The following is a 25804-nucleotide window of genomic DNA, read 5'->3' on the forward strand; positions in this document are numbered from 1 at the left end:
AAGACAGATACGGTCCACACATTCATAGTCATGCTATTAAGCCCACCTAAATCCAAGTTTTCCATGTGTTCTTATAGATATTCGAAGAGTATTAAATCAAATATGAATCTCTCATCTAAACACCATGTTGTGTATTGCGTCAAAATCTAAAGTGGGCTTGTAAGGTACATGTGTGAAACCCAACTGTGCCATATAAGCCCACTATGATTTTTTCAATGTAAAAGCTTCAGATTTCTTGAACACCTTTGATTCATTTTGACCTGCTGATCAAACAGGCTAGATATGATTTACAGTTTGTTTTACACTAGTCTCTGTTCCTCTGCTCATCATCTGCCAGGACCTCCTTCTTCACTCTCTGGCACAGTTTCTTCTTATCAACTACATATTTATCTGTCAATGCATCGGGTTGGTACATGAAAAATTCCTTCTGTTTTTAGTACATCACTAAACCTTAATCTGGCACTAAACATGTAACTTAAACAACAGCCATTACTTTCACCAGACGTGAAAATTGACATGACAGAGAATACAGAGAGTTATAAGAATATAGCGCTTTATTTAATACAGATTTAACACAGCTTTACAGAGATAACATGAAAATAATGTATCTCGGCTGTTGTTCACTCAGTTCTGTTGTAAAGATCATTAATTATTAAAATACTGACTCCATGCACTTCTTTAATTTTATTACTGAAGCTTGAAGTTATCATCAGTCACAATATTATTTCTGTGGTCAGCTGATTACTTTTTTCAAAATTGTTTGTAATTGCAATGAAGTCACTGTATGTTTTGTATTTATTGCCAACTTTGCTTGTCTGACTGCAGAGATATTGATCACATGGTTTGATTCAATGACACGTTTGAGGTTTTAAGCATCCAACAATTCATTTTTAATTTTGTCTTAATAATGCAAATTATCCAAATATGTCAACCTAATGTTGTACTAGAGGCACTTTAAACTGTCCCTGTCAACTTAACCTACCAAATACACCGACTGGCTTTTTGTCAATATTAGCCTACCAGCCATTTATTATCAAGATGTCTTTCTAATTTATTACAAACTAAAAATTACATTTATTTCTGTATGCTCTACATTGTGTGGCAAAAAAAGGTGTAGTATACAGGCCTACATGTTATAGTACAAAGAAAGCATTGTTAATAGCTTGTTTGTCCACAGTTCAGATCATATGACTAAATACATATATTTGACTTTAAATGCCTACGCTCTGTCTTTATTTGCAACAACAAGAACATAACGGAAATAATATTCACATAATACAGTCAAGTGGGAAACACTTTATTAATATGGTTACACATTAATATATTTCTATATGTTTGTGTTTATTAACAGTAAACATGATATGTTTCCGGGGACGTGAATCTGATGAAAACCATCCATATTCAAATATTAATGATTCAGTTATTAATGAATAGTACTTTTATATTTTTTTCAATGACCTGAAATATTTTTTTTAATCACACTCTCATCTTATGCACAATTTACTACTAAAACAATGACACTGTAATCGAAGTAGAAAATATATATATATTTGTAGCAATTGTTGAGCTTTTTAATTTTTCTCCCATAGAAACCTTTCACAATAAAATGTTATCGGTGCACCGGTCTAGTCTCAGACGCTTCGCTCTGCTTTAAAACATTTATCTATCTGATAACTAAAAGAGTTCAACCGCATTACAGAAATGTAATTATCAATTATGATTGTATGACTGTTATAATACCCAATGTATTACAGAGGCCATCTCAGATTATACATTGGCTGCAAATAAATGAATAAATGTAATTAATCTTGCATACTTCCAGTTTATTTAATTTATTTAAGAAACAAATGCTGTGGGAAAACACTTGGGCTGTGTCCAAAACCACATCCTCACTTGAGTAGGTACTTATGTTGAATAAGTAATTATTTCAACGCCTCTAAAAACGTACAGTATGTTCTATATCCGTATGTACTACATTCATCATGTGACCGTTCACAAACCCTCTCCCGTGGCCTCATGGGACAGTGTCCATATCACACACACACACACACACACACACACACACACACACACACACACACACACACACACACACACACCTCAGAATCTCACTGGACGTATCATACAAGGACTTTTCTCCAACTCTTTTATGAGTTCTGTGAATGCCATACTGTTTTTCAGCTACTATACAGCGTGGAAGTGTGTGATTTCAGGTGCAGTCGGGAGGAGTTTTCAGGGGTCAGAACTCAGTTTGCAGGATTTGTGGACCTTATATAACACTCTCAAACTATCTCAGACCCTTTCCAAGCACAGCGAACCGACTCTGTCTTGTGAGGGGGTCTGGGTACGGTGTGCTTATATGGCTCAAACCGGCATCGTGAACACAAACTGCTCCAGGCTCAATCCATGCAAAATCCAGTTTAGTTCATCAGATGCAAATCAGCTATCGGACCAGGTCAGCGAAACTACAGAAATTGTAACTATAAAAGGGGGTTCACCCTTTATTCGATCACAGTGCCTCTGACTTTGAAGACTACTGACTCTCACTTGTTTTTTTGTGCAAAGTTGAACTGCAGTGTTTCTTTCTTCCACGTCACTGCACTGTTTGGGGAAAGAGGGAAAGCTGATGTCATGTGTAATTGTGCAGTGATCGCCATGGTAACAGCATGAGCCAGAAAGCGGTGGGGTGGGGGGTTGCCCATCCGCTGCAAATCAACAGCAAGTCCCAACCTTAACACACACACACTCCATGTCTTTCTGTGAGATCTGTGATGCTTCACTGTGAAACTTGTCATATTTTATTGTACAGCTCTTCAGCGCTTCAGTCCAATGAGATATCAGTGTGTGTGTGAGGGTGTGGGTGTGGGTGTGTGTGTGTGTGTGTGTGTGTGTGTGTGTGTGTGTGCGTGCAATGTTGCAGAAATAGAAACAAAGTGACCAACAAATGTACTGACGCTTGTTACGACCAGTTATAACAAACTCAAGCCAATAAAAAGTGTTTGTAAATCAGTATTAGCATCCCTTCCATGTTAATGTGTTAAACAACATCACACTTCGCAGATTGCTTGGTTAATATTTTTACAATGGTGCAACTGGGCATACACACACACACACACACACACACAACCTCATTAACCAAACTGAAGGATAATGGATGTCATGAGTATAGAAACAGAGAACACTGATTGGCTGTTCAGTGATTGATTGTGTTTCGACACGCCTCATGTTCACAGCATCTGAACACTCGTCTCTCACGCATTTCCCTGGTTTGGAGACGGTGTGTGTGTGTGTGTGTGTGTGTGTGTGTAGTTAAAGACATGCTTTTCTCTGTTTTGGAGATGGTGTGTATGTGTGTGTGTGTGTGTGTGTGCAGTGAAAGACATGCTTTTCTCTGGTTTGGAGACAGTGTGTGTGTGTGTGTGTGTGTGTGTGTGTGTGTGTGTGTGTGTGTGTGTGTGTGTGTGTGTGTGTGTGTGTGTGTGTGTGTGTGTGTGTGTGTGTGTGTGTGTGTGCAGTGAAAGACATGCTTTTCTCTGGTTTGGAGACAGTGTGTGTGTGTGTGTGTGTGTGTGTGTGTGTGTGTGTGTGTGTGTGTGTGTGTGTGTGTGTGTGTGTGCAGTGAAAGACATGCTTTTCTCTGGTTTGGAGACAGTGTGTGTGTGTGTGTGTGTGTGTGTGTGTGTGTGTGTGTGTGTGTGTGCAGTGAAAGACATGCTTTCCCCTGGAGATCTGCTCCCACTCTTTTGTGCTCGCTCGCGACTCCTCTTACATAAGCAGATCCAGCGCGCACCAGTTCTGCTGATGAACACAACCAGGACTGGCATCTCAAACACAGGCTGAGCAAATCACAGACGCATTTCAGTACATGAAGAAATGCATGGGCAGTCTGGTGAGAAGTCCCACTGTAGTCAATGTTATCCCTTAAAACTAGGGGTGTAACGATACCCTCATGTCACGATACTTGATGGCTGCTCTGTCAAGTCTTCGTCGTCGGTTAGGAACCTGGGTGTGCTCTTTGATACCAATCTTTCATTTGAAAGTCACGTGTCTAGTATCTGTTAAACTGCATTCTTCCATCTTAAAAATATATCTAAATTACGTCATATGCTCTCATTGACAAATGCGGAACAATTAGTCCATGCGTTCATGACCTCAAGGCTAGATTATTGTAATGCTCTACTGGGTGGTTGCCCTGCACGCTTAATAAACAAACTACAGCTAGTTCAAAATGCAGCAGCTCGAGTTCTTACCAGAACCAGGAAGTATGACCATATTAGCCCAGTTCTGTCAAAACTGCACTGGCTCCCTATTAAACATCGTATAAATTTTAAAATATTGCTGATTACTTACAAAGCACTAAATGGTTTAGCTCCGCAGTGCTTGAGCGAGCTCTTAAAGGGATAGTTCACTTTGAAATTAAATTTTGGTATGTTTTAGCTTTACCTCAAGGGCATCCAAGATGTAGGTGTCTCATTTTGGAATTATGTCTCATAAGATCATCTGGAAAAAAAAGACACCTACATCTTGAATACCTAGAATATCAAAATTGACTGCTGGCGGTAGATCCTTCTCCTATTTAGCACCAAAACTCTGGAACAGTCTTCCTAACATTGTCTGGGAAGCAGACACACTCTGTCAGTTCAAAGCTAGACTAAAAACACATCTCTTTAACCTGGCATACACATAGAAAATTATACATTCCTATTATTCAAATCAGTTAAAAGATTATTAGGCTGCATAAATTAGGACAGCCAGAACCGGGAACACTTCCTATAACACCCGATGTACTCGTTACATTATAAGAAGAATGCAGTGGCGGGCCGTACATTTCACACCTAAGCCTTCAGTGGTGTCCTACCCGAATTAATCCACCTCTTAATACCATCATTATGATGCCACGGCTATAGAAACCATCAATATTATACAGAAACGCAGTATAACAGGCTGTTGCATCACAGACAGGTATCTCATGCAGCGAGAATGAATGCCATTACTAAAGCAAGAAACCCTAGGGGCCGTTCACATATCGCCTCTGAAACGGTTTTAATGGTTCTTAAAGTTTACCAACTGTTTTGAACAATCAAAAGTATAGTACGACATTTCTTTCAGGTGATATATACAAAGTATTTTTCATTAAAAATTATTTGAACCAACATTTACAAAAAAAAAAAATCATGATTTAAATAGTATGAAAATGTTGAAAATAATATAATTTAATGTTTTTTTTTTTCAATCATGAATTTACAAAAAAAAAAAAAGAAATCATATTCAGCACAGGAAAAAAACGGGTTAGCCAGGATTACTATAAACAAATGTAGGCTAAATAAAATCTATTATAGCCTACTCACCAAAACTATCTGTACACAAACACCTGGCTGTCTGATCGATTGCTCCTGTCTGCCTCGCTGCCTGCTGTGAGTGTGTTTGTTTGATTCGGTGCGATAAGCTCCGTCTTAGCCATATATTTCTTTGTTTTGAACCATCATTTTACTACCATTTCTAGTTGTTTATACTACTACATTTTACCCAACATCTCAGATTAACCTGACATCGCTAGCTTTTGTTATTAGTACTACTAGCACAAAACGCTAGTAATTCGCTAGCCTGTTAACGCGCCACCCGTGCGCTCAGCTATTTTATTTATTTATTTTTCTCTCGCGCGTCCGCGCCTTTGAGTTCATAAAAAGCTCAGGTGAGTAAGAATCACTCAACAAACACGGTGAGTAATGTCTTGTCCTGTTATTGTCACTTGCACTTCATGTCACATGTTTAGTATAGGCTTCTCTGTCGACAATATAGGATTTATATGCGATAAATGTAAGGAGACAGTTAGGTTGACAGAGAAGATTTCAGAATTAGAAACACGCATCCAAACTTTAATTGAGGATAGTAAGAGTGCTAGTGCTTTAGATGTTTTGGATGCGCATAGAATAGTGCACACTTTACATGAGTCGGTTCTGGCTGAAGTAGAGCCCGTGCAGCCGGGCAAATGGGTGACAGTGAGGGATCGCTCTAGTCGCGGATCTAAAAACCACTCTTCCGTTCCGATTACCATAACAAATCGATTTGCCCCGCTCAGTGAAACACCCACTGAGAATGATTGTGCCCTAGTTATTGGCGATTCTATTACACGGAACGTGAAAATAGAGACACCAACCACCATAGTCACATGTTTGCCGGGAGCCAGAGCGCCTGACATCAAAGCAAATTTAAAAGTGCTGGCTAATGCTAATCGTAAATTCTCTAAGATCATTATTCACGTCGGCACTAATGATGTTCGACTCCGCCAGTCGGAGATCACCAAAATTAATATTAAAGAGGTGTGTGAACTTGCAAGTACGATGTCAAGGACTGTAATTTGCTCTGGCCCCCTTCCTGTTCGCAGGAGTGATGAGATAGTTAGTAGATTATGTTCGCTTAACGGTTGGCTGTCGAAGTGGTGTCCGCTTAATAATATAGAATTCATAGACAATTGGAAAAGTTTTTGGGGCAAACCTGACCTGTTGAAAAGAGATGGTATTCATCCCTCCTGGGATGGTGCTGCTCTTCTCTCTAGTAATATGGCTCATAGTCTTAGAGCTCAAACATGACAATCTGGGGCTCAGGTCAGGAAGCAGACAGACTGGCTAAACCGACCGTCTGCTAGCGGCCTCGCGTCACCAAGGTCAGATAAATCCCATCACATAGAGCCTCTCTCACCTAGCTATCATCATATAGAGACTGTGTCTGTTCCCCGAATTTGGAAATCCAAAAAACGTTTAAACCCAACTAAGGTTAAAAATTTAATTGATGTTCAACAAATAAAAAACAGCTATAATACAGATGAGCAAATGCTAAAGCTTGGGTTGCTGAATATTCGATCGCTTACTTCAAAAGCACTCGTTGTTAACGATATGATTTCAGATAATAACCTAGATGTGCTGTGTTTGACAGAAACCTGGCTAAAACCAAACGATTACATTACTTTAAATGAATCAACCCCACAAGATTACTGTTATAAACATGAGCCTCGTCTGAAACGCAAAGGGGGTGGTGTTGCTGTAATTTATAGTAATAGTTTCAAAACCACTAAGAAATCAAGTTTTAAATATAATTCTTTTGAAGCATTGGTGCTTAATGTAAAAATATATAGTGTAAACGATAAATCACGTTTGAGATTTGTGCTGGCTACTGTATACAGGCCACCAGGGCACCATACAGACTTTATCAAAGAATTTGAGGACTTTCTATCAGAATTAATATTGACTGCAGATAAAGTACTAATTGTTGGTGATTTTAATATACACATCGATAATGAAAAAGATGCATTGGGATTGGCATTTAAAGACATTGTAAATTCAATTGGAGTTAGACAACACGTGTCAGGACCTAGTCATCGTCGTAATCATACTCTAGATTTAATATTATCACACGGAATAGATGTTGATGCCGTTGAAATTCTGCAGCAGAGTGATGACATCTCAGATCATTATCTAGTCTCGTGTAATTTGCATTTAGCCAAGGCTGCAAAGCCGACTCCGTGTTTCAAATATGTGAGACCTATCACTTCTGCTAATAAAGATTGCTTTATTAATAATCTTCCTAATCAGTTTCATCATCTCAGCATCTCAGATAGCTTAGAAGAACTAGATATTACAACAGAAACGTTTAACTCTCTCTTTTCCAGCACTTTAGACACAGTTGCTCCGTTGCGCTTAAAGAAGATTAAAGAAAATAGTCCAACGCCGTGGTACAATGAGCACACTCGGGCCCTTAAGAGAGCAGCCAGAAAAATGGGAGAAAACAAAACTAGAGGTATTTCGCATTTCATGGAAGGAGAGCTCAATTACTTACAGAGAGGCTTTAAAAGCTGCTAGATCTGCTTATTTTTCAACCCTATTAGAAGAAAATAAACATAATCCTAGGTATTTATTTGAAACGGTGGCTAAACTAACGAAAAATAAAGCTTCAAGCACCGAAGTTTCCAAGCAACACAGCAGTAATGACTTTATGAACTTCTTCACTTATAAGATTGATAATATCAGGGACAAAATTATAACTATGCAACCGTCTACTACAGTATCACATCAGGCAGTGTATTGTAGTCTCCCTGAGGAAAAATTTGATTCATTCGTTGCTATAGGAGAGGAAGAATTTACTAAACTCATTAAATCATCTAAATCTACAACATGTATGTTAGACCCTATACCGACTAAGCTACTGAAAGAAATACTTCCAGAGGTCATAGATCCTCTTCTTAATATCATTAATTCATCTTTGTCTCTAGGATACGTACCAAAAAACTTTAAGCTGGCTTTGATTAAACCGCTTGTTAAAAAAACGCAACTTGATCCTTCAGAATTAGTCAATTACAGGCCGATCTCGAATCTACCTTTTCTGTCAAAGATATTAGAAAAGGCAGTATCCTCACAACTGTGTTCCTTTCTTGAAAGAAATGATATCTGCGAGGATTTCCAGTCCGGATTTAGACCGTACCATAGTACCGAAACAGCTCTCGTTAGAGTCACAAATGATTTGCTCTTATCATCCGATCGTGGTTGTATCTCTCTATTAGTGTTACTCGATCTTAGCGCTGCATTTGACACCATCGACCACAACGTTCTTTTAAATAGATTAGAACATTATGTTGGCATTACGGGAAATGCACTAGCATGGTTTAAATCATACTTATCTGACCGTTATCAGTTTGTAGCAGTAAATGATGAGATGTCTCATCGATCACAAGTTCAGTATGGCGTACCTCAAGGCTCAGTATTAGGACCGCTGCTGTTCACTCTGTACATGCTACCATTAGGAGATATCATTAGGAAACATGGAATTAGCTTTCACTGTTATGCTGACGATACTCAGCTCTATATTTCTTCAAAACCTAACGAAACTTATCAATTCACAAAATTAACGGAATGCATAGCGGATATAAAAAATTGGATGACTTGTAATTTCCTACTTCTAAATTCTGAAAAAACAGAGTTTCTAATTATTGGACAAAAAACTTCCTCACGTAATAACCTAGAATACTGTCTAACACTTGATGGCTGCTCTGTTAAGTCTTCGTCGTCGGTTAGGAACCTGGGTGTGCTCTTTGATACCAATCTTTCATTTGAAAGTCACGTGTCTAGTATCTGTAAAACTGCATTTTTCCATCTTAAAAATATATCTAAATTACGTCATATGCTCTCATTGACAAATGCGGAACAATTAGTCCATGCGTTCATGACCTCAAGGCTAGATTATTGTAATGCTCTACTGGGTGGTTGCCCTGCACGCTTAATAAACAAACTACAGCTGGTTCAAAACGCAGCAGCTCGAGTTCTTACCAGAACCAGGAAGTATGACCATATTAGCCCGGTTCTGTCAACACTGCACTGGCTCCCTATTAAACATTGTATAAATTTTAAAATATTGCTGATTACTTACAAAGCACTGAATGGTTTAGCTCCGCAGTACTTGAGCGAGCTCTTAAAGGGAAGCAGACACACTCTGTCAGTTCAAAGCCAGATTAAAGACACATCTCTTTGACCTAGCTTTCACATAATACATTATAGACTTCTATAATTTCATGTTATGCTGCATAGATTAGGTCAGCCGGAACCGGAAACACTTCCCAAAAATCCTGATGTACTCGTTACATCATGAGAAGAATGGCATCTACGCTAATTTTAGTGTCTGTGTTTATCCCAAGGTTTTTCCTGCAGCCTGCTGGATCCAGGCCGTATCCAGGTCTGACGAAGGACCTTCACCTGGACCGATGACAACGCAGTGCTGAAGTGCCAACTAGTCTCTCCCTATGGAGGATCCCACTACCACTCTACAGATAAGGCGTTGTCGGGAAAATTCGTCTCACGGTCCTACCCCAAAGCAACAAATAAAATAAAATTCCTTATCAAAATTTATAAGGAAAGACAAGTATTTTGTTTAGGCTTGGCTTGTAGGGAATTCCAAACCTGCGTATATTCAAACGCACATAACTATAGAACCCATTCTAAATGCGCATGTGACCGCCATCAGCGTTTCTCACAGGTTCGCGTTTAAAGTCTGTGTAGAGGGAATGGTGTCGTCTTAGCGGCCCCTAATTTAATAACAAATGATCGTTGTGACGGAAGCAAATCAATCAAAACTAACTTTAGATGGAAATAACTTAACTCTGCTGTAAAGCCGAAACAATCTCTGTTACCTTAAATTATACGCTTATCTCTGTAAAGCTGCTTTGAGACAATCTACATTGTTAAAAGCGCTATATAAATGAAGATGACTTGACTTGACTTGACAAAATCCATTCTGCTTTCTTTTCTCAAGAAGACTTCAGTTACACTGTTGTACAGGTTATTTGTGTGTTTCAGCTCCAGCAATAATTCCCTTTCTATCGCCATGGAGGCTAATGGCTCGACAGAAGCAGTGGACACAGGGACAGTCTGTGACGATGTGTGCGGATGCCTCATGCTCTCAAGGAAATGAAGGAGATCAGCTGGACTGTTGCCTTCAAAGTCAGTCATGGCATACATTACAGTCAGTTCTGTTTTTTAGCCGGGACAGATCGAACAATGTTGCGTGACTCTGTGTCAAGCTGGTGAAGGCTGCATGCGGGATTATTTTCCGGTATGTCTGAAACTGCTGGGGGTCGAGGAGCTAGAGAAACAAATGCGTGCAGTGGCTTCATAGACCTGACCAAATTGGCCCCTCTCTCGCTCAATGGTGTCACAAAACTCACTCACCCTTAACAGACAGACCAGTACATCCAATGTTTTGCTCTGTAGTATTGCAAAAAGCACATCTGAATACTCAAATCCCATTAAATGTGAAGCAAAAAGAAAAACTCAAAATCATCCAGACGTGCATTGAATGCATCAGCACAGAGTCCTCGTCATACTCATCATGATATTCATGTGGTGAAAGAGATCCTTTAGGGCAACTCTCTTCTCAAAAACTCTACTGGCTTATCTTGATGTGTATCGCCACCGTGTTGGTGCCACACGAGGAAGACGCCGCCGGCAAATTTCGTCCAGTAGTTGCGTGCGCTTAGGGGATCTGGAGGAAAATGCAGCTAGGCCATTTAGGAGGGCAAAAAAGATCTTGCATTCCTTAAGCTTTGAGTCAGTACTTAATCCAGTCGATGTGCATAGCAGTGTATGAATAAGGCCATAGGTGCCCTCTCCCAAACTTTAGGCTGCATACCATTTAGTCCAGATGACATGACCGGTGCGCCATCAAAACACTGTGGCACAACTTTATCTAGACATTCACATTCCTCCAAGAAACTGACAATAAGAGCAACCAATGTCATCTGCTCACTTGCCACTAGTGACATCTTCAAATCTGACAAACCGCTCCTTGACCTTCGTCACGTCCGTCACATTACGCAGGACCAGTGCGAGCCGCGTTACTCACATCAGACATCTCGTCCACCATTACAGCGACAAAGGGTGCTTTTTAATCACTTCAGCAATGGCATTAATCAGGTCATTTTGTATTTTGCCTGACGTCCCTCAAAACACTTTGTTCGTGGACAGGTAGTAATGTAAGTCTGTGTTGTTTTCAGTGAGAAAAGAAAGAAGCTCCATGTAATTTCCTCTATTTGTGGATTCAGCGCTTTCATCGTGTCCCCGAAACAAAAGCTCTTGTTTACCCAAAAATATGACACAACCTATCAGTCTTTTCAATATTTCCCTGTTTTTCTTCACCTTTTTGCTGTGGAGCTCCGTTTCCCTGCACACCTGTTCACTGAGCTGTAGATCCACTCGGGTTTCCCCAAAAGTTTTCAAAAGCACCGTTGCTTGTAAGTGTCCGGCCGTGATTTGGTGTCTCGCTGCTGCTTTCGTTAGACAACTCAAGTTTGCAAACCCAGTGTGGCTCCAAACACCAAGTCTATCGACTGCAAACAACAGGCATTCCCACTTTGCAGAGTTCCTCGGAGGCTGTGAGCCAGGGGTACCGCTCGTAGTTACTGCATTGGAAGTGGCGGGTAAACACTTTCCCCAGCTGGGACAGGCTTGCTAGCTTCGGGGTTGGCCGAACTTTCCTTACGATGTCCTGCTTTTCTTGAAAAGTCCGTCTTGAAAATGGCTTTTGCAAGTAAATCTGCGACCAAATTAATTTCTTCTCCTCTGTCAGCCATTGTGGTTTGTAAAATAGAAACAGCGTTATTTAATCGCTACATGAATATATTTTTATATATCTCGAAATCTGATTGGTTGATTAAATCTGAATGAGTATCTGAAGGCCTCAAGGCAGATTTCTTTGATCATGGCAACACATGATGGCTGAAATATGATTGGATAAAAGCTCTAACATAAACTTAGACTACTGGAAGCAGTGCAACCAAGAAAAAAGCTATTATATGAAATTAAGAGAATAGACTATTGGGAATAATTCAATACACATTCACATTCAAAAATATATTACAATGCAAGCCAGTGGTTCTGATATTGTTTAGGCCAGCAGAGACGGCCCACCACTGGAAGAATGGCATCCATACTTCTGACCTATAATGCTGCCTGTATCATAATCACACACTGTTTGCCACGTGGCTACGCGGACGCGATATATTTTTATTGGTATTATACATTTTTAAGGCCAGACAAGTAGTTTGTTGAGGGTTGATTTGTAAAAAAGGACTACACGCCTGCGCTCATATATATTCAAACGCGCATACCAATGGATTGGACACGTGATGCTCATGTGTTTGCGCAGAGGTTGCGTAGGTTTGCGCAGAGATAACTGATAATCGTTTGCACCTTAAAACCTATTTCCAGGAGTGCGTTCTCGAGACACCAGGCACTGTTTTGTGCGGATGGGCGGCCGGAGCGCGTTTTCTGTTGGAACGGTGTCGTGTTAGCTGCCCCTAAGTTAATAACTAATGATCTTTGCAACGGAAGTGAATCAATCAATCAAAACTAACTTTAGCTGGACAATAACTTTATCCTAGAGCTGCTGTAAAGCCAAAACAATCTTTTTTACTGTAATTTCCTATTATCACTGTAAAGCTGCTTTGAAACAATGCATATTGTTAAAAGGTTGTTTTCTCCATCCTGCCAGCTGATGGAGTTTTGGTTCTTTGCCACTGTCGTCCTTTTCCACCTTTGTTGCCATTGGCTTGGCTTGCTTAGCTGGGGACATTACATTCAACATTTAATTTAATATTCAACAATAATATTGATCTACCTGCATTGACACTATTATTTTATTATCAGAACAACTCAGAACGTCAGTGGAGAAAGGAAAGGCATATGTGACCCTGGATCACAAAACCAGTCTCATGTTGCACGGATATATTTGTGGCAATAGCCAACAAAACATTGTATGGGTCAAAATTATAGATTTTTCTTTTATGCCAAAAATCATTAGGATATTAAGTAAAGATCATGATCCATGAAGATATTTTGTAAATTTCCCACCTTAAATATATAAAACATTTATTTTTGTGAATGGATGCAGCACTATCGCCAATAGAAATGGACAACTTTAAAGGAGTTTTTCTCAATGTTTCGATTTTTCTGTACCCTCAGATTCCAGATTTTCAAATAGTTGTATATCGGCCAAATATTGTCCTATCCTAACAAACCATACATCAATGGAAAGATTATGTATTCAGTTTTCAGATGATGTATAAATCTCAGTTTTAAAAAAAAATTACACATAAGACTGGTTTTGTGGTCCAGGGTCACATATAGTTAATCAAAATACACCATACACTCGCTATACTGCTAATGTACCCGATTTTTCATATAAAATACAGATTTTTTTTTTTTTTTTTTTTTACAGCAGTTTTAAGGAGAAAATACTCATTATTGGTAGCCTGGTTAAAACCAGACCCTTCTCAGTTGAAACTGAGTGAAGGGTCTGGGGAAGCTATGTAGACGAATCATTTCCAAAGGGGCGTCACCAACCGACGTAGCTCAGCTTGATTGACAGGTGATCTGACCAATCATACTTCGCCATCCGCCATTTTGTCCGACAAAGCAGTCAGGAGAGTAGATTAACATACAGATGGTGGTCAACCAGAATGCCTTTTACCGCCGCGCCAGCCGCCGCGGCGAAATTACCGCGGCGAAAATAAACCAGCCGCATTTCAAAGTCGTTCCCGAAATGACCGCCAGGTGGCGCAAAGGGACATTGTGCAAAACAGCAGCAATTGCCGTATTTTAAAATGTAAGTGGGTTAAATAATAGGCATATTTTTCATATATATAAATAGGCCTATTAGGCTACAACAGAATAGAACCAAAGATAGAATCAATTTTACAGCTGAAAAAATAGAATCAAAAGTTAAAAATAGAGACGATGTTAGGAGCAATGACGCTGAATATTTTTACTATTCTATTGAGGAATTAGATAAACGAAGAGCTCTCGTGAGCGATACAATTTATAGTGATTTCAAAAGCAGTCCTTAAAAAAAAAAAAAAAAAAAACATGGAGTAGTGTGGCATAATTTTTGAGAGATTACGCGGAACACGTTTTAGTTAAGATCCTGGTTTCAATGCCCTTAATGTATATAGGCTAGGCTTTAAAAAAAATTCACAACGCGTTTTGAGATTGTTTTGAATTAAACATTGAAGTTTAAAATGTAGTGTTTTGGCACACCAGGCCGAGTGGCGTTACGCATTGTTCAAAAATCAGGTTTTATTCTGGCATGTTGAATTGGCGTTAATATTTTTTATTTTTATTTATTAGATTTAGATTTTAGGTTTTGTTAGATTTATTTTTCTCATAACAGCTAAAATAACTTAATATATGCCATGTCTTCATATGATTTTTATCAATGAACTAGTGTTTTCTGACAGTGTCGACTGCAAAGATGAAGTTGACGATCGCCATATTTGTAGTGAACGCACCTAGAGAGAAATGCACAAAGACATAATCAGAGAGTAGCCTTTTTCTTTTTCGTTTTGAATTATTTCGTTTGAAGACATTTCAAGCTTTGTGTATTTGATGTATTTATCATGTCTGTGTGAGGCATACGCTGAGTTTCGTTAAGTTAGGAGGATGAGATGCGCTCCAGCTGACGTGCAATGCAAGTGACCTCGCGGGCGCCTCTATGATTAGTGTCTGTTTGCTTCTCTTATTGAATCCAGACAATTGGGTGATGAAAAAATGATTAAAATTAAGATACAATTTATAGAAAACGAAATTCACTTTAAAAAAAGGTTTCTACTAAACAAAACTTAATGAAGTGGTCAAAATCATGTCTGACCCACTCCATATCCATCTCTCGATATAATGCATCTTATCTTACTCGTGCTGTTCACTTTTCATATTCAACATAGATTGAAAAAACAACATTATAATATTTTAACAAATATGATACTAAATGAGATTATTTAATGTCTACAACAGTAGGCCTATAGACTCTATTTGTACAAATTGCTGCACGTTAATGTAATTAAATGAAACCTTGTAACGAATTCACACTGTAGGGTAGACTGTGTACAGTTGAGACACCTTAAATAACTTGCGTTCCAGCAAGCACAAGTTGTGATTTTTGCTGTGCACTTGCATATAAGTGTCAGCTGGGAAGGAAATATAGAGACCAGACCTCTTGGAACTTTAATTGAATACATAGCGTTGGTAAAGCATACTGAAATTACATCCCTACAAATGTATTAGGCCCTACTGAAAATAAATGTATCGAATTTAAGCAAAGTAGCCTAAATGTTAAGACTGTAAGCCCTTTGCTTTTTTACGTAGCCTAAAGGACTCTTATAGCCGACTTTGGGTTAATTTAATTTGTAGAGGATTTTTTAACTCAAACATTAACACTGAAATAAATAAAACTAAATTATTGTAATTTTTTGGCACACCACGACGAGTGGCGCTATGCATTGTTCTAAAGCCAGGTTTTATTCTGGCATGTTGAATTAGTGTTCAACAAATGCGGCGGCGCGTTCATTTGAATGAAGAGCGTTTCTCGCTCGTGTGAGCGAACACACACTGGAACGTTAGGCCGTATCGCAACGAGTGAATAGTGGCCGAGTGGTTGAACGTACGTTACGATCATTTAGATGACACGGGTTCGAATCCCGAACTAACTTGGACTACTGGTGTTTTTATATTAGCCTATTAATGCATTTTATAGTCTATTGTTGATGCAGAGAGATTTGTCTTCTAAAACATTTTTTTTTTGCCTATTTACAAAATAAAATCGCCATGCATTTCCATTTTACACTAAGGAACAAATATTATACAATGACTTTACTTCTGTAGCCTATAATAATTCATATATATGACGTTTAAACGACAAACAATAAAATCAGAACCAGTATTCTGTTGCGTTCATGGTTCCAGTGGCAGTAATGCATCCACGGCTTTTCAAAATGTCACAAAGCGTTTTGAGATTGTTTTGAATTAAATATTGAAGTTTATAATTTGTTTGGCACGACGAGTGGCAAACTCTTTGTTTTGTTTTGCAAACTCAGCTAGCCTGTGGGGGGTTTGGAGAAGGCAATACTTTGCTTTATCGTGGGGGTGCAGGACAGAGGTGTTAATGTTCCGTCTTTCATATGGAGAGTGTCGGAGCCAGCCTGATGAGCAGGCAAAGGCAAAATTCTTTTAAGGATTAATCTCAAAATCTCCACAAGTCCATAGCCTATGTACAGTAGGCCCTATATCTTATTAAATTATATATTGTAGTTTTATTGATTGTAGGTTTTCCACAAACAATTTAAATTTAGCAGATACAGAACTCTTTTATTGGCGACCCACCTCGTTTTATTGTAAGGTGAATTCAGCAAGGTATGTTGTATCTTTGAAGGAACAAAAGCTATTTGTTACAGTTTTTTCTTTCGTGATTTGTGTGGATGACACACAGCGACATATACAGTATTATCAGCTGTATGGTGTTTTTTACGCTGAAATGCTTAATTTCGAGAAAGACCCGCCACGCGCAGTGAGGGAGACCAACTTACTAAAAAAATATCCATCGCAAGAGAGGCAAAGAAAAACGCCTGTTCTTAATTTATGTTGCTTTGAACTTTTTCCGTTTTGTACCGTTTTAATTTTTTAATTTAGCTGCAATTTCTTTGACAATAGAAATTTAAAATGTTGCAAGAATAGGCCTAAGATTCTGTGTTTCTTATTTTGCATCACAAAGGGAATAAACTCTATCGATGCAACCCTGTTTAAATAAATAAACTGTCCCGACACTTTATTCATATCTTAAAATGTGCGATGGGTTTTCAAACTTAATTAATTTTATTTTTCTTTTACATTTTCATTGTTTATTTTTTAATTGAAAGCAATACTGTATTGAAAGTATTTTTCTGATTTGTTCGATCTGTTTTGAAAAATGTCTTCCGTTGCTATGGCCGGGTATCACTGTCAGTCATCTCAATCTCGTGAATGATTCACACACACAAAAAAAAATAATTTAGCAGATTAAAGACGAATCATCTTCATTTTCTGGTGCAATCGGCTGACAGTCTTCCTTCATCAGATGTGTCGTCTTTGCAGCGGGAATGTAGCAAATTTATGTTGTAATGTACAATTGATAATTAAACAAGATGATTGACTTTAATAAACAGATGCATATTTAAGCATCAAGAACGGAAAAACATAAACACTGTCGGCTATACTGAGATTCGATCTCAGATCGTTTGAAGCTCCGAGAGGCTATTGATAATGCTTTGACCACAGAGCTACCGTCTGAATCGCCGACGTCTACTATTTTCTCTGTTTTAAAAGTTTGTAACATGTAAGGCTATTTAGTTCTGAATATAACAAAGAATGCTTAAACCGACTACATTGGTTAGGAGCTGCAAGTCCTGAAAATGTTTTAATTTCACGGTAAATTATTTTAAGTTATTTCACTGTTATGTTTCAGTTAATAAATCTACAAACACATTAAAATAACACGAAGAAAATGACAAGTAACCTATTGACATAGCCTTTCTAAATTATAGAAAAACTGGGCACACAATGTTAACGTGTGTCTACTTTGTTTATATTTAATGAATTTGAATTCGTTTAACCACAATATTTATCTTGAATTTATCTGTGACCTCAGCTCAAATTACTGCCGCGGCAGATTACGTCATAAAGAGAATAAACTGACACTTTTCAAAGTCTGTGATTACAGCGCCACTCAGCGGTAAAAGGCAGCAAATACACATCCCAATTTTGCCGCCGCGGGAACGGCGGCGGTAAAAGTCTCATTCTGGTTGACCACCATCTGTAGGTGGATTTGAACTTGAAAAACGGAGTGTACCGACGCCTTTCCGTGGTTAAAACAACATTCCTTCTTATGTTTGTTCATGTTTATTTGAGGCTTTAAATTAACTAGAAGGAAGAGATGATCGGTTCACGAGCAGCTTTAACTGATGCTCTACAGCGATCTGTCATGGCACATTAAAGAGCAACAAAACAGTATTTATTGTTTAAATTTCTTTTAAAAAATTACCAAATTTGAAAGCTGAGACTTTGTTTAATATGTTTAATATCAAACGTAACCGAAAAGTAGCCTGCTCTGTCCTGTCTGCCAGCGTGTTGTCAGTCTCCTCTCTGCTCCACAATGTATTTTTCACTGCGTGAGAACTCCTTCAGCGTCGCTGCGCTGTCGGTCATCATGTAAATCCCTCCCCCAACGTTTCTGATTGGTGCCGCGATTTCAGCGGCACAGTAATGAGTTTGAATGGGCTCTTCTCCAGACTATCCTGGAGACAGAATTGAAATTCGCCGGAAGTAGTCTGGGTTTTCCCAGGCTACATTATTGGTGTTGGCTTATGAATTCGCACATGGTTTGTCTTAAAGCATATTAAAAACACCACATAGACACATAACATTAACAGCTGGATTTCTAACACTAAGATATTCACTTACAATTAAACTGAATGTTAACATTACTTTCAGGCACAGTATTTCTCCCTTATTAGCAAGAAAATGTCTTAGAACAAGAATGGCTCGCTTAACAAATCACTTTTCAAATTAAAAGCCTACAATTACAGCTATTATTTACTTCTTTATTAAAACGGTTTGATCTAACCCATTACCCAGCAAAACATTAAGCAGTCCAGTGACTAAAAAGGGCTTCTTACATGTCTGGTGACGCACACACTTTAATTCACTGACGAGTCCTGCATGCTCATCGTGACCCAACCCCGATTCTAGATCAAATATTGTACGGGTGGGCAGTCACAGCTTGGTTTCTTCCAGACCAGTGGCAGATTTAGGTGTGGGAATCATCCTGTGACCTGATTGGGTTTCTATCGCTCATTTGCATATGATGTCACGTCACTGTGTGGTTGTGTTCCCTTCCCTTATTCTAGTTTGTGTTAAGGCTTGTTCACACCAGCAGCCACAAAGCAACATGATCCCACTGATTGATTTCCAGCAGAAGTGGCTGCTGACGTGACACAGTTGATAAAAGCAACTTTGAGCGACTATTAATGGGCTGAAGTTAGTGCAAGTGCACATAATACTCAGAGAAGTGAACCCTATAGTTCAAACAAAGCTTTTCACATTAAATCAAGGCTACTCAACACAAACAAACTGGGAATGGTTCAGGGAACCATGGGAAACAGCTGAGCACTGTTAACGTCATAGTCTAAGTTTCCTCACACACCCGTCTGAACGGTCCCGTGAATACTTGTGGATCGCTGCCATGTTTCCACTGATCTAAATATATGACTGGTTTGCTCTCTGCGATGTGAAGTGCCAGCAGGTGGAGAAGCACTGGGAGAGTCCCAGCACCATAATGATGTTCCCCACCCACGGACAGCATTACTGACTGACAGAACCGGTTCAGTTGCACAGAACTGGTTTTTGTAGGATATTTCTGTAAATTAATTGCTACTTCGGGCGTTGTCTGTAATGCTTATGGTCTTTTCAAGTGATATTATAGAGATCATTAAAGGGATGGCTCACCCAAAATTTTAAATTCTCACGATGTACGAATGCTCTTAAACATGAACATACAACTAGCAGAAACTGACTCAAATATACAATAAATATTACAATACAAGCCTTTGTTGCTACATTGCATTATATTGTATTAAAATGTATCATCTTGCTCAGTGTTATAGGCATATTTTGCTGAATTAAGATATTACTTTTACCAACATAAAGTCGTTTTATCTTAACTGCTTCAAAATACAGTTTATACTGTTAAAGAAATGATAGTTAAATCACTTACAGTTACTGTACAACACAACTTAATCACACCAGCACAGTGATTCTGTACGCCATACAGAGCTTATATCTGCATTCATTCACTCCAGAACGAGCATTGTGAGATTTGTAATCATGTTATGGTCTCGTCCGACGCCAATCTGATTCAAATATGAACGTAACTTTTTAATAAGCAGGGCTAATTCATACAAATAAAAAATAGTTCATTGAATGTAATATTTTATCACATCATCACAATGTTTAGAACATAAGAAACAAATAGTAAAAAAAATATAATTTTTGAAAAATCATATTTTATTCATATGTTATGCTGATTGTGGTGACACCAGGACTCAGTTGTTTAAAAAAATAAAAATGACATGAACTTACATGTATAGGTAAAAACAATTTCATTACATTTTTAGGTTTCAGGATTTTTTGTAACCAAACTTTGCATAAAGATGATGTTATGAAAGATATAATGGAATGAATTGATACACCATTTTACTTTCTGCAATATGTGGGTAAAATGGCCATTAATGTATTTTCCCATTCAATACAACGTATCATACACTGTATCTAATTTGCATATTAATGTGTTCAGGGGGCAACTTGTACTAAAAAAAAGTGCAATAATGGAAGTAATAATTGGCAACATTTTAATAATATCATCTAATATTTCATAGGAATATTGATGCATAATTATAATTTCCCTATTCACTTCTTGTGTCTGATGAACAAGCTGTGAGTCCTGGTGTTTCCACAGTGGACGTGTATGAAATCAATGCCCTGTCCTGTAACAGAAAGTCATATTTTAATTTGAAACCCCATAACGTTTTCCTGAGATGTTGATTTATGAAATAACATTGGAAAAGTATTCAGATTTAAATGATAATTACAATATATAATCATATTTCCATAAAACTTTGATCACTAAATGAATGTCAATCATTTTTAAAGACCAAGACCGTTGTTTTCACGGGGGAAACCTCCAAACATTTGGTGTCTCTGAAAACTGTGACGTGCGGTGTCAGAGAAATTCCCTAACATATAATGTCCACTACAGAGGACAAACGTCTATTCCTGGCTCCCAGGAGGTCAAACAAACAACCATTTACATGCTTAGGATGTTTGCATAGTACGAACATACAGGGAGACTTCAGATATAAACACACAGACTCATAATGTAATGTCTTCTCATTGAAATCAGACGATTTCCCATTGATTCAATATAATGTGTGGGAATACCAGATGGAAAATCAGTGGTTGTTTCGCTTTTACGTCATGCATTTTATGCACATTTAAAAATATCTTTCCCCATAGAATGTTTATTTTTACATTTTTAGATGTCAGTGAATGTCATTCATAACCACTACTAGGCAAGTGATGTGCTAATATGCACCTGTAACTTTCTCCAGTGATAGTTAGTGCTGGGCGGTAACACCAAAAACCTGAAACTGTATTTTTTAAGACTCCCCTGGTTTCAAAGTAGTTTTGTCTCTTTGCATGGTTTTCTGCCTTTATATACGTCTATAATGGTTTGTAATATCATATCAGGTTTGCTTGGCTCACAAAAATAAAAAAAAGTTCCTGGATGGATGATCATGAAACATGAAATAATGCATATAATCCAGATAAATGAGATGTTTAGAGTATGTGTATTTGTTGTTTTTGTCTATTCATGTTTATTTGTCCAGCAATGTATGGTACAGTGGTGTATGTGTATCTTATGGGCATGATATGTATGTATTTCCATATTTTTATCATTTAACTTGTTCGTATTTTGTGCACTGTATGTAGAATGAATAAAAAAAAAATTAAAATAAGAAAAGACAATATATGAAGCACGCAGAATGTAAACCATTTTTAAAATGCAGTAAAAACAGAAAATAGATATGCTATGCCAACAGCTTTAACATTGCTGTTAACATTGCTATGCTAACATTTTAACATTTAACATTCCTTTTCAAAACAAAACAGTTTCTTAGGGCCTTACATGAAATCCATCTGCCAAAATACATACAGAATCACAACAGGGTAACAGGTGCATCATAACCACATTTAGCATCATGAGTAAAGATGCTCTTACTCAAAAACTCACTTTAAAGCACTTTTGAGTGTTTGTAAAAACGTGCCATTGCAAACTAATGTGGCATACGAGGCAGAAAAATATTGATTGTAGCTTTTTATGAATAAGCTACATGTTTCTTCTTAGCATTCTCATGTAAACATTCTTTTAAAAAGAAATATACCCTAAATTGGATGTTAATTAAACCATATAAACACACAGCAATTATTACAGAGCATGGAGATTTAAAAAATACAGTATGCATAATTAAAAGCGGTTTACTGCCCAGCACTAGCGGATTATTAAATTCAGTAACACTATGAAATGCAACCAAATAAACAATTTATTCATAATAAATGTTTCAAAGAAAGCCTATTATTCCTGTTTTCTGGATTGTGCAAAAAAATAATAAACCAGTCTGCAACTGATATCCCAGGCTTATTTTTTGTACACATTTCTAAATGTTAAGATTTATTTTGAGATGTGTATGTGTGCTATAAATAAGGGTGAGTGTGTAGAGATGTTGTGTGTAATTGTAGTTGAAGGGGAATCAGTCAGAGCTGAACCTCAGATGCAGGATTAATGTGATCAACTTCAGCTTTTAGAAAAGGGTCCATTGCCTGCAGAGGGAAGTTTTTAAGCTCAGGATGAGGATGATGATGATGATGATGAATCTTCAGATGCACACTAAACATGGATGCTCAAATGAAATGCAGAAAGAGAGAGAGAGAGAGAAAAAAAACACCCCAAAATCACACAAGCTCTTTCAGTGGTTGGGTATGAATGCTTTCCAGCTTCTGCTATTAGCTATAACATTAATATGTGTCTAGTTTTAATGCATGGACACATGCTTATTAATTTGAGTAATAATATTTAAAATGTCCAATCCTGAATTTGCTTTAGATTTCAGATCCCATTTTCCTCATGTCACATAATCACGCATCGTCGCATTAAGCAATATGATAATACTGCCGTATAACTGCATTATTTATTAATGCAGATGAATAAAAAAAAATCATTCTTATATTGATGGTATGTCTGTCAGAGGAAATCATCTCCAATGTGAAGATTATTTGTTCATATTTATGCACCTCTATTCCACAGAGGCATTTTATGAATCGTTATGTAATTTTTGCATAAATAAATCACATTAAAACGACCAATGAAACGTTAATGTTTGACGATTTGATTTCATATATAGATAAACACACACACACACACACACACACACACACACGATATTCGAATCCAAATAAGCAACGACATTTGATGAAACCTGCCCGAAAACAGCTCTTGTCATTTCAATAGCCTATATATGATATAAATGTGATTATTACAGTATATCTGATCTGTACACGTACCTTTCTCGCTAAAAGCGTCCGCTATGAGAGATGTTTGAATACGCGTGTGGGAAATGTCACATCTCGGCTCCTGCAGCTGATTCACACAGTGAAGGGTCGCACAATTACTCCTCTTCGAGCTCTTTAAAATGGCTATATCCCCTTTAGTCTTCAGTGTAGTCGGGCGATTAATAAACGAGGTCAAACATCAACAAATAAAAGGCGCTGGAATAAAAACCCGTGAGAAACGCGTATTCCCTTTCAGCCTCAAGCACTGAGTTCATCAGTTGACACAGAGAAACGAAAATGTCAGGCGTCCTCGTTCTTCATCACACCATCATCGACTTCAACACACACACACACATTCGTCGTGTTTCATCTGTTAGCCGCAGAATATTTCTTCTTCATCGGTTAATGTTTTAATGTGCTGCTGTTTATTTCACTGCATCTGCTGCTATCCCTCTGTCTTCACAATCACACGCGCGTTCTCAGCTGTTTGATTCAATCAATCAGCGCAGCACAGGCCCCGCCCCTCGCTGTCAGTCACAATCAAGCCCCGCCCCTCGCTGTCATTCCCAATCAAGCCCCGCCCCTCGCTGTCATTCACAATCAAGCCCCGCCCCTCACTGTCTTTCACGAACACAAGCAGCCATCCATCACAAACATGTTTACAAAGCTTTTTATTTTTATTGATTTTATGTTATCTTATCTTTAAAAAGGTAGATACTTAATGAATGCAGAGAGAATGTGGAGGCAAGAGAAAAGAGAAATAATTATAGAAATACTTACAATTTATTCTAATTTTATAGCCTACTCCTGACTGTCCATTAAGGAATAGAGCAGATTCTGTGCCGTAGCAACAGCTTTATGATTAATATGGAGGTAAAATAATAAAAAATAATAATAATAAAGGGGGGGGGGGGCATCCAATTAACAGTGCTTGCATTTTAATGCATAGTATTTTCAGGGCTTGCATTTTTGGGGGCTGAAATTCAACATGGTTGTATATTTAAGCTGTGCATATTTCAAATGAAAACATTTCATACACAATTTCTTAATTAAAAATTCAATAATCCATATTGAGCTTTCTCTGTCCCAAAGGAGATACAATTCGACACTGATGAATTGGGATTGGCATTTAGAGATATTCTGAACTCTGACCCCACTCATTTTCATAATCATAATTTAGATCTAATATTATCACATGGAATCAATGTTGATGCCGTTGAAATCTGAGCGATGACATCTCAGATCATTATCTAGTCTCGTGTAAACTTCATTTAGCCAAGGCTGCAAAGCCGACTCCGTGTTATGTGTTAGATAACTTCTGCAACTAAAGATTGCTTTATTAATAATCTTCCTGATCAGTTTCATCATCTCAGCATCCCAGATAACTTAGAAGAACTCAATATTGCAACAGAAACTTTTAACTCTCTCTTTTCCAGCACTTTAGACACAGTTGCTCCGTTGCGCTTAAAGAAGATTAAAGAAAATAGTCCAACGCCGTGGTACAACGAGCACACTCGGGCCCTTAAAGGGGTGGTTCGGGATTTTTGACATCGGACCTCATTTTTAAGTCAGCCTGGTTGTTATTCATCAGTGGAGACATTTTTTTTAAAAAATGATCCAGTCCTTATATTTGGATAGTTAGCCGATGCTAGGCTAGCGCGAGTTAATGGTAGATGTTAGCCAGCCATTAAAAACCGTTTTACCCACTCCACAGTGCACCAAACGCAAATCAATTAATACACTAGACTATCGATGCAAATGTCCATTGAGAGAATAATGTTAGAAATCAAACTTACCTTTCATCACATTGCATTAGTTATAATTTGTTCCCTGTAATCATAAGCAATTGTCTACAGCAGCAGCGGAGTGATATTGATTACCTAGGCAACCGAGTGAGCCGGTCCACACATGACGCTAGTGTATTTACCTGCCGCTGGCACACTGATTATCACTAACATCACATAAGCAGAGTAGCGTTATCTATAAAGACTATGGCGACGTCTGAAAGCCATGATGACAAAGTGTCAGACTTTGAAGAGGATGAAGACGATGAATGTGTATTCAACGAACCTTACAGGTTTGAGCCGGAATACACAGACGAGGAATTAATTGAGATGGATAAAAGGGCAGAAAGAGAAACGATGTCTGCAGAGACAGTAGCCGCTAGTGCAGCCATAGAAAACCGTGATCGAACATCAGGAGACTGGTGGTGCCAGTGCAGAAAGTGTATGCTAATGCCGACAGAAGACGAGTGTTTCTGCTGCAGGGAGTGGGACTTAGTTATCCCACAGTTA

The 25804-nt window shown here is 38.1% G+C and overlaps 1 protein-coding gene across 2 annotated transcripts in view; it reads right to left on the reverse strand.

Moving 5' to 3' along the window:
• Nucleotides 1–23973, reverse strand: part of gprc5ba (G protein-coupled receptor, class C, group 5, member Ba) — a 50971-nt gene extending 26998 nt beyond the window's left edge. Inside the window, exon 1 of one of the 2 annotated variants that reach the window (XM_081383713.1) lies at nt 23523–23973. The gene's annotated coding sequence lies outside the window, so the exon portion shown is untranslated. The remainder of the gene's footprint in view (nt 1–23522) is intronic. The other variant, XM_081383714.1, reaches the window with a different exon arrangement.
• Between the last annotated feature and the right edge of the window lie 1831 nt (nt 23974–25804).

Source organism: Scardinius erythrophthalmus, assembly GCF_964197995.2.
Source record: "Scardinius erythrophthalmus genome assembly, chromosome: 1".
In the NCBI taxonomy this organism is placed as follows: domain Eukaryota; kingdom Metazoa; phylum Chordata; class Actinopteri; order Cypriniformes; family Leuciscidae; genus Scardinius; species Scardinius erythrophthalmus.